Here is a 15,768-nt window from a genome sequence, read left to right as displayed (position 1 = left end):
TAAGTATTGCAAATTGTAACTACAGAGCCACAGGAGGTTGGAGAAAACATAGTCTACTAGGGGAAAACAGTAAACTAGGGGAAATACTGTTATTTGGAGGCCTCTTTCAAGCAGTAAGGAAATTGAGTCTGTAAGACTTTGTTGTGTTTCATGTTAAGGACAGTCAATACTGAGAGATAAATTATAGTGATGCATTGTGTAGATCAAATTATTGAGAGTGGCACATGAATATTTGTTCCCTGTGTTGTTTCCTATTGCAGTTTCAGCAGTCAGTGGCAATGCCCTGAGCAGAAACTCTTTAGAGCTCTCCTAGATACACTCATGGTTTACCTTTCATGTGTGCTCCTTTGCTTTTATGTAGGGTGGATTTTACCTCCTGTTGTTCAGTGTAGTTTTCCAGGATCCTTGGCAATTTCTCTTTAAAGTTTCCTTTCAAGATAATTATTCAACCCACAAATTTCCAAATATCCCAGTGTTCCTTCTAATTTCTTCTGAATGAATGTGCTTCCAACATCTCTAAATACCTCTGCTAGGTAGTGGGTAAGAGAAGCTCAACTTCTGTGTGTGAGTTTATTTTCTTCCTGTCATGTCTCTTGTCCTCTGACACACTGTGCTGTTCTTTACAGTGCAAGGTTTTACTTCTCATTTTCTTAAAACAAAGCTTAGTCACCTGACCTAGGGTGCAGCATTATGTCAAAAAAATATCATTCAGCCCATTTTGTTCAAAGTGAAACTGCTCCTACTGCAGCTATATAAAAATTACTCCATTTTTTCTCAACAGATGAGCCTCTTATGTTCAGCACACTCATGTACATTTATTTATTTCTGATTTTCCAATTGAGTCTTTTCATTGTTGAAGATGTTATTTTAACAGGTTGTGGCATCAGAAAAGTTATTTGTTTCTTCCAGAGAAAAGCAATTCCTATAAAACAGAAAAGGTCCTGAAAACCCATCTCAATTATTCTGTTTTCTTCCTTTTTACACCCTGAAAGGAAAATTGGGTGATCTAGGAATTTGCTCAGAAATTTCTCCCACTTTACTGCAAAGCCCTAGAAATACATTATAACAATCTTTTCATGCACTTTTTACTGCATAAAGGTGTGTTTGGTTACAAAACATGAGTCTTGGCTTTTCCATTAATGAAGATGGTTTGCAATACTAGTGAGATGTTTCAAAACATTTTAAAAACAGAATTTTAAAATAATTTCTCTCTTTACTTAGAGGATAAACAAATTATGTGAACCAGTTTCTGAGACTATATTTGTAGCACTGTCTTTAGTTTCTATTTTGGTGGTCTGGCCTGGAGCCAGACTTTTTTTTGTTAACTTGGAGTTTTTCTGGCACAATGCAAAAATGGCTCTCTTTTATTATTCCGAACATTTTGCAAAATCTCCTATCCGAGTAGACTTTTCTAAGTTAACCAACACTTGTGCAGTTATTTTCTACTTCTTGGAAAACCACAGCTGAAAGGAACAATTAAAAACTTGATTGCTGCTTTAAACTTGGAATTTAATCTGTATTTAACACAAATAAGCTCTCATTTCAAGATTGCTTAAAGCAGCTGTTTCCCCTGTCAATGCTAATCATATTTTTGGGTATGTGCAGACTGTAGGATCTGGCACTTAGGGATTTAGAAATCATGGGCTCTCATAGAAGTGATTCCAGATGGGTGGATTTTTCCTTTGGAGACTCCTGGGCCTTCCCAAGACATGACTTGTACCAGCCAGTCCACACTTGCAACACGATGCCTCTCGAGAATCGTTTGGTGTAGCTGGGCTGTATTGTCCTTGGTAAAGCTGCACTGAATTTCTCTCATCCAGACTTGCAAGCAGATTAATACTAGGTCTTGCCAATATCAATATGAAAAGAAACAGATGAAAAATCCCTGGAGGTGCCTCTCTGCATGCTCCCTGACTTTCAGTGTCACTGCAGGAGCAGGGAGGTGCCCTGTGCAGAGACAGCTGAGCTGATCCTGGCATCAGGTGCCACAGAGCTGTGGCAGCATCCTGGGCATGTGGGTCCTGATGAGTCCCAGTCCCTGCTTGCTATAAACAGCATCACCAGCAGGAACACAAAGGAGGTGAACTGCTGCCCATCTGTGGCTTTTGGGCAAGGCAGCTGTGCACCTCTGTGGTGTGAGGTACAGAGCTAGGATGTACTCACAAAGCAGTCTAACATAGGAGAGCACTGGACCCAAGTCACACCAGTCCCAGCCATGGCAATGACTAAACCTGCATGTGATTGAGCTGTGAGTTGCTGTACAGGATGCCAAAGCATTGTGCCTGTCTACCTTTACTCTCCTTCCCCCCAAAATATAAATCTAAGTTTATATAAATGTAAACTCTTATATGCAAATACCAAGTGGATTTCATTCTCAAGTTTTAAATAAATGTCAATGGTCTAAGCATAACAAATAAATAAATAAATAGATAAATGGCTATATGTGTCTGTTTTATTCAAAGCTGCATGTGCAATTCAGAAATGTTTGTTGGAGCCATCAGACTTTTCCCAGCTCTCAAGCAGAGAGAGAATCTTCTGTTGGGAAGTCAGCTGCCTCAGGTGATGCACTACTCATGGGTGTGTTACATCTATTAACTGCAACAGCAGTCCCTGTCTGAAATTTGGGGTGGTTGGGGGGCACAGCTACCATCTCACAAATGCATCACAAAAGGCACCTCCAGTTGGACCGACTTGGGCAGCAGCATGAGGACAGAAAATCTGACCATGAACAGTTGTAAGACAGTGTCTTTTGGATTCTCTCTTGGTGTTCATCATTCCTATATCCCAGGAAAAGTTCCCACCATCAAAAAAAAAAAAAAAGTCTTTTTTTAAAACAGGATGAAACTTCACATGCACAGGCTTGGTATTCACAAAGTTTCAATGTAAACTTTTACTTCCTGGGCAATAAAAGTGTTCACTATCCTCCTGGGGCATTGATAGTCTTTTCATTTTCATTCTTTCAGCAGACTACAGAGCAAATAACAAATGAGTACTTTGATTTTTACCAACTCCTAGTAGTTGGCCTGTTTTCATAATGCAGAAATTATTACACAGATTGTTGTTTTGGCTGGAGGAATAAGTTCTAACACATTGCAGATATTTAGTAGGGAGAAATTGTTCTGGAGACAACCATGTGTCCTGGGAAAGAGATGAGAAAAGATAAACAAAATAAATGAACATTTGGAATGGAAATAGTGAGGTAGTAGCTGCCCAAAGTGGAAAGCAAGAATTCAAGTGTATTTCTTCTCATGCATGTGCAGTAGTTTGGTATCTTGAATCAAAAGAAAGAACACACAGAATCTGCCCATTCTTTCCAGTAACTGCCTGCATATTCACATCCAGCTAACATTTGCATTTTCAGTTTAAGCAGGAATACTGTAACAAGTCCTAGCAAACCAACAGACAATATATTGCAATGGTTATTTATGTATTGTTAGTCTTTTTTGTTCCCACTACATTTAGGTACTCATTTGTTTCTGGCTTGAAAATTTAAGGTGTGAGCTCTGCTTTTGATTAGCTATATAGACCCATCCCACAGTGCATCACTAATTGGTAAGATTTTAATATAATAAAGCTAGACTGAGTTACAGCATTAGCAATGGATGCATCCTCCTTTGCCCTGATTACAGGTCAGCTGAGGATTTCGGTGGTGTGGGAAGATGTATGGCTGATGAATCAGCAATGCTGGCCCCGCACTGCACTCATCTGGTCCCCTGCCAGCATCAGAGCCATGCCTGCTTGAAAGCAAGAGGTCACACTCGGTGCACTGCTGAAATATGCCTGTTGTTGGCAGGAGGGTCCCTACTGCAGAGCAGTGAAATGCAGCACAGTCCTCAGGATCAGCCTGGCAGCAGCTCGTGGGTATGAAGGCACTTTGTCATTCTCCTCAGGACGTGCTGAACAAATCCTTAGCCAAGCAATGGAAATGAGGCATGTTTCCAAGTCGTGTCAGTGAGTTCCAGGGAAGTGCTTGTCAGTAACTCTGTGTGTGCTCCCACTCTGCCTTGCTAAGAGATGTGTTTCAGCCTCTTCTGGAGAGGGATGAACTTTTGCAGCTAGCAGAGTATCTGTAACTGCTCTGGCTGAGCCTCAGACTGATTTTTCAGCTTCTTAAACAAACCAAGAGATTAAAAGAAAAAGCACTCTCAGTCTGTTTAAGCTGAATTTTTGTTCTTCTGAAAAAATAAATATTTCCTTTTAAGCAAAAAAATTCCAGAGAAAGTTGTAGGGGGTAAAAAGACACAGACCTATTTCTTACTGATGAGGAAGAAACAATAATTTGACAAGGCACCTTTCAAGGATGCCATTTGCTCCTTGTCAATACATACCTACAATACAGATTTAATTATTAAATCTGAACTATTCCTCTTCTAAAGTTTCCTCTGAGCTTTCTCTTTACACATAGTCACTATGCTGTTTGTTTCTTTCTGCCTCTGTCATTAATACCTTTTTTAATTTTTAAAAATTCTTTTTACTGTTAATTTGATTAAAAACACCACGGTGAAGTTTTTTTTTCCTTGCCTTACCACTGGGACCTTCACCATGCACCCAGTTTCCCACCACTGTCTCCTCATGTTGTATGCCAGAGCCTCTCTCCGCCCCATTCCCCCACACCACCATCCTCTGCTTCTCTTGCTTTGCCTGAGGCTCTGCATGCCCTCCCACCTGATCTTTCTTCCCACCATGTGAGGAGTGCCATCAATGTCCCTCTCAATCTCATTTGGTCCTCATGCTTGTCCACACTGTGTCCCTCCCCAGGCCCACACCCCAGTCCCCACTGGGTTCCCTGACACCTGCATTTGCTCTCCCAAATCAGCCCTCAGATTAGGAGATTCTCCTGTTCCTCCTGATGCTTTATTTTCCATCTCACCCACTGACATTCCTAAGCAGCCTGGGTGAAAACAGGGCATTGGTTTTGCAATACATACATACATACATACATACATATATACATCTTTAAGGCTTTTCACGTCTCTAATCAGAAAAGAACACAGAAAAATACTTTTGTCCTAATAGAAATCACAGAGGTAAAATGGCACACAGTGGGAGTAAGGAGGACAGATGAAGCAAATCACAGAAGCACATAATGGGTAAGGTTGGAAGGAACTACAGTGGGTCATCAGCTCCAGCCTCCCTGCTCAAGCAGGATCATCCTGGAACACATGGCACAGGACTGAGTCCAGACAGTTCTGGAATATCTCCAGTGAGGGAGACTTCACAGCCTCTCTGAGCAGTCCAGTGCTCAGTCACATGCACAGCAGGACAGTTCTTTACCTTTAGGTGGAACTTTCTGTGCATCAGTTTCTGCCCATTGCCTCTTGTCCTACTGCTCAGTACCACTGAGCAGAGCCTGGCTCTGTCCTGTTGACACCCTCCCTGCAGATACTAACAGATGTTAATGAGATCCCCTCTCATTAATCTCTTCTCTGTGCTGAACAGGCCCAGCTTCCCCAGCTCTTCCTCCCAAGAGAGATGCTCCAGTCCCTTAGTCATCTTTGTTGCCCTCCAGTGGATCCAAGTCCGGGAGCTCCATGTCCATCTTGTATTGAGGAGCACAGAACTGGACATGGCACTCCAAATGTGGCCTCACCAGGGCTGAGTAAAGGGGCAGGATCACCTCCCTCGACCTGCTGGCAATGCTCTTCCTAATGCACCCCAGGATCCCACTGGCCTTCTTGGCCAGCTTGGCATGGTGCTGGCTCATGGACAGAAGCACCCCCATATTCTTCTCCACAGAGCTGCTTTCCAGCAGGTGACTCCCAGCCTGTGCTGGTGCAGGGGGTATCGTAAATTTTGCAGCCATTTTTCTGTTAATTGGTACTGCCATCACTCAGTAATCTCCTTTTTCAGTGTGTCCTATATGCCCATAATACTACCTAAATTGGCTTCATTGCTCCCCTTCCACTTCCAAGCCTTTGGGTCTATAGCTGCCATGTTCCAGGGAAGCAGAGAATGCAGGAACTCAAAGGAAATGCCACAAATGCCTGCTGACTGTTTTTTCCAACTATTCCCACAACAACCTACAGCCCTTTTTTGTGGCTTCAGCATGTCACACTGTGAGTCTGCAGCCAGCAGCATGTGTGTGCAAGCAGGTGAATGATTATCTGGAGAGATGAGGCAATGTGGTTTCACTGCAATGCGAAACCTCCCCGACTCCATGAGCTCCTTGATAAGACCAGCCCCACTCGGCATGGCAGGTGCACTCCTTTTGAAGACAAGGCAGAGAAACATACCTTGGGAATATTCTACAGGTCTGGAAAGGTTTGAGGCACAGCTTTGTGAGCAGCTTTTATTTTTTACTCCAGTCAAGAGCCTTATCATGGGTATGACTTCGGGAAAGGGTTGTGGTCAAGAGAATCAGGAGTGCATTCAGGTTTGCTGCCAGGAAAAGAAACCAGCAGCAGCCTGTGGAAACAAAGCATTGTAATTAAGCCAGGTGAAAACTAAAACCACGTTGAAACTATTCCATAATTTGAGGTCTTTGAAATCCCAAACTACATCTAATTTTTGTAGCTTAAGCAGATACTGCTGTTAGACACCTTAGCTATCTGTCTTAGGCTGAGTCAGGGGTGATCTCATGACTGAAATCATACCACATGTTCCTTTCCTGCTCTCCCCAGGACTAGTGTATGAACAAGTCAATAACTACACTGAAGATTACTTTCAAGAACCCCATAAATACATAATTTTAAAAAATTAGCTAAGATATTCCAATGTTAAATATAAAATGTTCTGCTCCTCATTTGTGGCAAATTCACTTTTATAGCATTTTACTAAATGACCTTAAGTCAAAATCATTTTCTTGAAAAATTAAGCATTCTTTTAAAACCTATTAAGGTCCCCAGTCTGTCTCAACCTGGAGGAAGCAAGGCAAATAAGAGACTGACTTGATCCAAAGCCATCTGACTGAAGAGAGATATTGCTCATTTTTGGATTAGGTTCTCCCATAAAAAGTGATGTAAGTCATGGTAATGGATACAGAAGTTGTATTACTGGATCACCCGGCAGCACAGATCTGGTATCAGATGTGAACACCTCTGCATTATGCCAAATCAGAGTGAAAAATATGTTAGGTATGTTGATTTCTTGCCAGGTACAGGAGAACAAACAATACCACAGCCAAAAGAAAGTGTTATAATACCTTATGTAATATCTTACATATAGCTTATGTAATAAGAATACAAACAGCCTGTGTAAGTCTAGGACAAGACATATACCTCCTACATACATTTTTTTGAACCAGTATGAACCAGCAGAGTGAGTTTGCCCAGCACTTTGCAATTTGTGTCTATTAGATAGGGTATGAAACACCCTAAATAATCATGTCAAACCACAGCCTGAACACATAACAAAACAAGCTATTTCAAACAAAATTTCAATCTTAAAAGCACAGTCATGTAGCTGAAAACAGAAAACTCACACATGGTCAAGGGAACTCCTCATGTTCAGAATTAAGTAATTAGCTGAGAAGTTGCACAAAAGGGAGGTTAACCGATGATTTCCACATTTCAGTTTGGCCATAAACCTGGCAATGTTTAGCTAATACCCCAGAGATCATTCCAGGCTGGAAGGATATCTTTCCATCCTCAGCTGGAAATATTAAACAAGAAGTTTTCTGCTTGGTAAGATTCAAACAGTGCTGCTATAACACATTTCTGCAATCTCTGCAGCTGGGCTTCTCAAGAGGTTCATGTACCAGAGGTCCAGAAGCTCTCAGTGGTATCAGAGGCACACTTTGCACCTGAAAATATGAAAAGGGCACATCCTAGAAGACTGTTTCCCTGTTGTTAAAATATGGAGTGCTGTTCATTCCCTTACGTGGCTCTTTAATAGAAGAAGCCAAATATCAGGAAGAATGTTTGCATTTGCCTCCACAAGAATCAAGGATGCTTTTGCAAATTATTTGCACCAAAAATGATCTCTTTGAGAAATGCTATCCTATAACATCATGAAAAACCCAATCCAAAGTCCAGGAAATACAACAGTATGCTTAAATGACACTGCTAACAACACAGAACCACGCCAGGCTGGGGGTGAATATACTGGAAGTTGTACTTTTGGCTCTGTTCAGCCCTATTAATTAAGAGTGTTGCAGAAAGTTTTACTATCTTCCCAAAATCCCTTGAGATCACTACTAAAGGAAATATAGGCAGTGATGTAACCACAGCAAGTCTCTCAAAAGATCAGATACTCAATTTTGCTTAAACAGAAAACATCCTGAGGAAGAGAGGAGATTTATTTTCATAATATGGTGGAAAACATAATCATCTGTCTCCAGAGAGGCTATAAACTGTTGGCAGTAAACATTTAACAAATAAAATGTAATCTGGTAATCAGTTTAGTGCTGTGCCTTTTCCCTGAAATAGTCTGTCTGAACTCAGAGCAGAACACCATTAACACCTGGCACCCGAGCTAAGGCCAGGCAATGCCAAGCTGGAGTGAAGGCATTTCCATACACTTTACTGCATCCATGCCAAGAGTACACAGAGCTGTCCTGAAATGCTGAAAACTAACTACTGCACGAGGAAAAAAACAGTGCCACAAAGAAGCCCCAGAAAGGTGAGGAGAAAGCTGTAGTTTTCCATCAGGCCCTGCTTCCCAGCACAAGAAGGGGCTCAGCAGCAGCAGCCACTTGCTGGGAGTGCCACAGTGCTCACAGTCAGTGACAGCATCCCCAGCAGGGTGAAAGATTGCAGTACCTCAGCTGGCCTGGGGAGCCCAGGCCGTTTATTTGGGCATTTATATCCCATTTAGGAGATAAATGGGCTTCAGTTCCTCCCTGGAAGTAAACTATAACAATTCATGGTGTCTTTTAAGTTGAAAAGCTACACTTTTTGTAGCTTGCTCACATTTAGATTTCACTTCAAGACATCGTTAAAGTGTGGGACATGGCCATAAAGCAATCAGATGAAGTGTTTTCCTTTCCTCAGACTGTGTTTAGCATTGGAATGACAGGTTACATTACTGTGGAGTAAGGACTGCATTTGTTGACTCATTGAAACATAGTCAGAATCCAAGAGTATTTGACTTCCTTTTTCAGGCTTTAAATAACCATTTTCACATCTGTTAGGTTTTTCTGGAACTCAATCAATAAAATGTCTTTCAGTTTTCATTTTTAAGTTCATGTTTTATATATAGACCATATGTTTCTTAACATTTTATGCTCTGACTATATGATCCCCTATAGGCATAAGTCAGTTTTCTTGTTTCCTTTTCAAAAGATATTTAAAACTTTCTTAGAAACTATTTTCTAGTCCTTGATATTCTCAGATATGTATGAAATATAAATCTATGCCACTTCCAGTAGCCAAGGCTATTCTTAGTATACATGATCTAAAGAAGTTTGGACATTGCATGAGTAGTCTGATAAACAATTGTATTCAATAAATAAATTAAGTAGAAATATAAAAAACAACAGTGTAATGTAATGTGATTTAGTTTACACAGAAATCTAAGTGCAAAATGTCATACTTTGGATGCCAAATACTGTATTAATATTGGATAAAAATGAGCCACTTACTCCAAGTAGCTTCTCTGTAATCCCAACATCCTGTCTTTCCAATATCAGTACTGGAAAGAACAATATTCTAGGCTATTGGAGTGATCCACTTCATGGCTTATTCAGCCTTTCTCAGCTCTCTTCCTATGTTATGCACAATCTGAGAAGACCCCAAGTCACATCTCAGCACCCACTGCCCAAGAAGCTTTCAGCCAGCACCAGCTCTCCTGGATTTGCAGGTTTTGTCATGAAGTCCCCAAACAGCCCTTGTCTGATGCTTGATGGAGATGAATCCCAGAGCCCTCCCAGGAGCCCTGAGCACTGAGGTGCTGGGCCTAGCAGGAGCAGGGCTGTACCAGGGCTGAGGGCCCCTGCTCCTCTGGGGCTTGAGGGCCTCTGTTAGCCAGCCACCTTTAGTCATTCTTAACTGGCACATGCAAGGAAAATAAGCATAACACATCTTGGGGTCTTGCTGGCTGACTCCAAGATATCTTATGTATTTCTTTTTTCTTAGTAGGCTGTCAAGAAGATCACCATTAAAGATTTTCACATTTTCTCCAGACTTGGGTCCACTGTTTTTGACATGTTTCATCCTGGCCTTGGGCTACTGACTATATACTGACTGTAATTCCCCTTTCACCCCATCATAGTACAGTATCTACTAAATATAGCTTTGTTGAAGGGTAAACTACTTGTGATTGATTTAATTAGGACATTAACTTGTCCTTTAATGTCCTGTCCCCACTACAGATGGGACATCACCCTCAAGTCTGTCCTTCTGCCCTCAGGAGCCCAAGAGGGTCCCTGGAGAACCCATGTACACAAACAGGGATGATGTTCACCTCTTGACTTTGGATGCGACAAAGCAGGGACCTTCAGTGTTGTCACACTGAAGTAGCTACTAATATTTCACCATGTGTTAATACTCTTTGCTGAATAGGAACAGAGTTCAGCTTTTGCTTCATTTCCAACAAAACAGAGACTTTCAAACATGGGCTAATCATGTGTTTTGCTGAATTTTCAGCCTCCAGCAAAACAACCAAAGAACAGAGGCAAGGCCACCATCTGAGAAGCCTTCCTTCTTCCTCTTTCCAGGGTGCATTACCTCTGTTTACTTGTATTTGCAAATGATAAAAAAATAAATTGCACTGTGTGTTCTTTAGTTGAACCATTTTTCCCTGGGAAAGGCTGGTTAGTCCAGAGCACACCAAGTAATATTAGAAGGCAGAAATGACAAGAAAGAACAAAGACACATTCATTTAGCACAAAATAAATATGTTGAGAAAGGAATTACTCAAGGCTTGAAAGAATATGAACCCACATTTTTAATTCTTTATGTAACAGTGACAGCAGCCTGAGTAATCAAAAAGAGGAAGTAATTGCTTTAAATTAGCATAAACTACATGCTCAATTTTACTAATAAAAAACAGTGGGAACATTTATATTACTAGATTATGAATAATAAATCTTATATCTAAAATGGAGTGAAAGAAAAAAATCAAAAATTCATGTTAACTGGGAAAACAATTTAAATATTAGGTATTAGATAGGTTTGATTAGGGAAAAAATCCCAGAAGGGAAAGTTGTTATTTTCAGTTCTTTGAAGAGAATTCACTGGAGGTGGGGTAGAGCAGGCTATGGTAGTTTCTCTGCCTTAGATATCAAAATCCTCCTCTACTCATATCTGAGGAATTGCTGTGGTTCATCTGCTGGACTAGGCTAGACTGACAGTTTTAACTCTTGTCATCTCTCAGCCTCTGTGAATGAACCTTGCCTGGAGCAGGGGCAGGTCCAGGTCCTGCCTCCTGGAGGAAAGACCCAGCCAGTGGCCTGAGCAGTCAGTCCCCATCACTGAGTCTTTTTTCACAGCAGTATTTATGCACAGTGAAGCAATATAAAGGGAAGCCTGAAGAAAGCTCATTGTGAACAACTTTGCGAATTGAATGTTGGGTGGTATTCTAAGAAATGGGAGAAAATCTCTGGCAATGAGGGTGTGGGGAAAACAAAAGCTTTATTTTTCCATTCTCATTTTCAGACTGGTTTGTGTAGCCTTTCTTATAAATTAATTAGGATGGACTGAGTGGGAAGAAGGGATGGGGAACTTGTAAACTTTATTTCTGAACTGGTTTCCAAGTCAGAGCTTGGAAGCAAAGGAAGGACTGAGAGGATTGGATTTCACACCACAAAGACAATTCACAGAGATCAATTTGGCTTCTCAAATTCTTTCCCACACCATCTGCTGCTCACCACTCCTAGTCCTTGACTCGTAAACCCACCTCTGACCTCTACCTCATGCCAAATATCCTTCATTTTATAATTGTAGACAGGGCTATTGTCTGTCCACAGTAATTTGTCTCAGCTTGGGAAGAGATGAAGAAAATATGGGAAGACACATAACTGCTTCCAGAACTACACTCCTTTCTATACTTATTTTTCTAAGAGCCATCAGTCAGATCCTCACTCTGAGGATAGCAAAGGCCATTCATGGTTATTTCCCATGAAATCAGGACTGCCACTCTGAAGTACTTTTTGCAAATACATGTCATGTGGGGAAGGGCATGGAGAGCTTCACTGTTTCAGAGAGAATTTTCTTTTTGCACACTCAGAAAAATGACATTCTGTTCCAAAGCAACTGCATGCCAAGTTTGTAGCAAAAGTCATTCTGAAGCTATCCAAGCAAGGAAGAAAAGGAAATACATATCCCAAAAATGTTTTACTCATGGAAATTTATGTTTAGGGTCTAAATAACCTAAGAGATGCCTAAAAACAGTTTATGAATTCTGAAAAGACAGAATCACTTAAAAGCATAGGGGCCAAATAAAGCATTGAAAATATCAAACTACTGGGCAGATTACAAACACATGAAAATGTTCATTTAAAGCTTTAAAATTGGTCCTATCTCCACCATTATTTCTTTAATGAAAAGAGTAAAAGTAGGTTAAGTCATGAAACAATTTCCCCCATGTGCAATTTTCCTTTTCAGTTCATTTAGAAATAATTCAGAAATGTTCTTGTCATGTCAAATGAAAAACTGTTAAGAATGCTTCAAGGAAATATATCTTCATTATAGCAGGCTTGTTATTTGGGTCTTCCAAAGGTTACCCTGGTAACTTTTTACATTGATCTTCAAGTATAGTTCACATCCTGTTGTATTAGAAACAGCTAAACATTTCAAGAATATTTAGCTAAATATTTCAATATCACTCTGTACTTTGACTTTTCAAACTGCTTTGGCTGACTCATTCAATGTGCAGGTAAAGAAGCAAAGGGAGAAACAGAAGGTGTCGACTGAGTGATCTTTCAGAATAAAAGACCACATTGTATCTTGTTATCTAAGGTATTTCTTTTTTAAAGTCTCTCCCCTACTTCATACTTTGGAATAAGGTGACTATGAAAAATAGAGCTTAGCAAAAGAATGGGCATATGAGAAGAAAGACTTTACTGTACCAGTACATCAGTTGAAACTACACAGTATGCTTGGCAGCATGAGGACATGACTTTCTTTGGAAAAGGTAATTTCATAGATCAAGCAGGGAAGGTGTAATTTGTTTACCTGTACTTTATAATAACCCTTCTGCCTCTTTTAATAAATGCACAAAGTCGGTTTTGGGTTGGTTGGTTGTTTTGTTTTTTTTTTTATCAATCACGATTTATTTTCATTAATTACCAGTTTATACTCTTACACCAACATGAGGAAAAATCTTGAACTTGTGCATATTCTCACCTTTCCCTTTCTGAGTCATGCAAAAACCCTTACATCCAAAGACAATCCTGGGAACGTGCACTCCAACCAAGCGAGTGTGATGTCAGAGGAGCTGAAGGCTATGAGAGGAGACCAGAAGCTGTGGCATTGGCAAATTTCTTTTGTTGGGATTCTTTCCTGAGCACTACTAGAAATCTTCAGGGAGGTGCTCTCAAGCTACTTTATTATTATTATTATTATTATTATTATTATTATTATTATTATTATTATTATTATTATTATTATTATTATTATTATTAAAAAAGAATGGGAATGAAAAAAAGGCTTAGGTGAAAAAGCAGATGCAAATTTTGTCACATGCCAGGTAGAAATAGCAGCCCATTTTGTTATGGAACAAAGTGTCAGTTCATCTCTCCCCACCCTACAAAAACAGAAAGTGGGTGAGAAAAACACTTCAGAAAAACCAAATGGTTGTGTGGGATCACAACTGATACAAATGAAAGGGGAAAAACTAAACAGTGTTGAAATAGAAAATGGAGATGGTAAAAAGCAGGACTGCTGGGGTTAGAGAGGTTACATTAAAGAGGAAAACAAGAGCCATGAGTGCATCCCAAGACCCCTCCAAAAGTAAAGAATTTCATCTCAGCCTGTGCAACTGCCTGAATTGAGGACTTCTCTGCAGACCACATCAAGGGACTGCCTGCAACTTCTAGGGGCTCTAGAACAACACAAGCATCAATACCCAGGGCGTGGCTCTGCAGAAAAGAAGAAAGCAAAGAACGCTTCTGTGCTATGGGCCTGCAGGATGGAAAGGGCTGACTTCCAAGGCTGTGTTCCTGAGAGCCTGGGTGACCCAGGCTGATAGCTGGGGGATGCCTGCTGCTGCACAGCCTGGCCATGCTCCACAAATGCAGAAAGCAGCTTCTTCTGCCCTCAGTCTCCGGGCATTGGGGTGCTCTCCGCTCTCTCTGGCACTGGCTGCATCTGGTGAGCCACACAACACCCACCTGAGCCTCCTGCAGTGGCCCCAGCTGTTCTCTCCTGACTGGAACTGCACATGCCCTCTCACACACCCTGCCTTGCTCAGCATTTCTCTGCTCACCAAGGCACACAAGGTCTGTATCTTTTTCTTCCTTTCCAAGCTCTGACTTTGGGGCAGCAGCTTGCTGTATTATTTACGATGTTGCAGTGTGAAGGCCAGGAATGAGGGAGGCTTGCATTCCAAGAGAGCCACTTCTTTCCCATGAAAAGTATGCACAATCCTAACACCCAGAGTATGTTTTCTACTACAGACAAATAATTTCCATGATACGTGGTATGTATAAATACTTTATTTCTACCTCTTCTCCTGCAACTTTTGCCCTGCGTAGCAACATAAAATAATGACAGACTCTAAAGGAAAACAGCAAAATTTTGTCTATTTTTCTTGTATTTATTCTATGCAGATGGGGATGAGCATTTATAAAGCCACAATGCACAACCTTTGAATTACTTATGATTATGATTATTTTATCCTTTCCCTCTCCCCTCCAAGTACTTCTGCAGCTTCATTGACCCCACTCAGCTATGGTGGTCAAGCCTCTCTCACAATAAGTGTGTTCAGTATGTTTTCTCCTAAAAGTCTTGGGCCACCAAAGACCTGAAGGTAAAACTGGAAATACAACTGAAGGCCTGAAGATTGTACGGCCTGCTGCCTGGTGCCTGCAGGCCCCATGCCTTGATGCCAGCACCATTTCACACTGCATGATTCCTTTACAGTCCAGAAAGTTTGAAAAAATTTAGCTTTAGCCTTCTGCTAGATTGAAGTTTTATCTTTATTTCATAAGACAGGAACCGAAGCAAAAATCCTGAAGTCAAAAGTAATGTGTATTTGTAATAACTCTACCTGGAGTTAGTAAAATCTTGATTAGTTTCTAAGAATATTTGTCACTATATGTTGTTTGTACTTCAGCCCAAGCTTCTACTCAACTTTGCCATAGCTATATTTGCTCAATCTATATTCCAAGGAGGCTCCTTTATTGCACACACAGCCATGCCAGGACAGCTGGTGGTGGAGGGGTCAAACAGCCAGCAGCAGAAACTTCTTAAGCTTCTTCAAGGAATCCTGGCCTGAGACCTTCCAAAATAAAATAAATCTCTACCGGTCACATGCAGTTTAATGTGGGGTGGGCTGTTTTGTTTTTTTTTGCCCAAAGGACTCTAAAGCTATGACCACAGCAATAGAAAAAATAGGGCCTGGAAATGAGCTTAAGCACTGAACTGCTAATTGCCCATTATGCTTAACTGCAAGCATGTGTCCTGGAAAAGGTTTGGCTCATGTCAGCTCCTGCTGTCCCAGACAGAATCCAGACCAGGAGATGGTGAGTGTGCAGCCCATTTCAGCAGCCAGCATACCCCAGGCAAACACCAGACCAGCCTCCCCTTTTCTCTCTTCCTGTGCCTAGAATCACCTTTTTTCACTGCCTTCAGACTCTCCAGAGCATAGGACATGTGTTCTCAGCTTCATACTATGAAAATGTCACTCCAGTAACCCTTTTTTTTTCAGGAAAAGAAAGAGTGAATAAAA

The 15,768-nt window shown here is 41.0% G+C and overlaps 1 long non-coding RNA gene across 6 annotated transcripts in view; it reads right to left on the bottom strand.

Annotated features, from left to right (window-relative positions):
• Positions 1–766: 766 nt before the first annotated feature.
• Positions 767–15,768, bottom strand: part of LOC143693121 (uncharacterized) — a 19,937-nt gene continuing 4,935 nt past the window's right edge. For 2 of the 6 annotated variants that reach the window (XR_013180615.1, XR_013180634.1), the window contains exon 4: positions 767–3,138. This is a non-coding gene — a long non-coding RNA (uncharacterized LOC143693121). Of the gene's footprint in view, positions 3,139–5,268; positions 6,406–6,861; positions 7,742–12,574; positions 13,322–14,246; positions 15,735–15,768 lie in introns of those variants that run through there. The other 4 variants (XR_013180621.1, XR_013180622.1, XR_013180625.1 and 1 more) reach the window with 4 other exon arrangements.

Source organism: Agelaius phoeniceus, chromosome 2 (genome assembly GCF_051311805.1).
Source record: "Agelaius phoeniceus isolate bAgePho1 chromosome 2, bAgePho1.hap1, whole genome shotgun sequence".
NCBI lineage: Eukaryota > Metazoa > Chordata > Aves > Passeriformes > Icteridae > Agelaius > Agelaius phoeniceus.
This window is presented reverse-complemented; position numbering and strand designations above follow the sequence as displayed.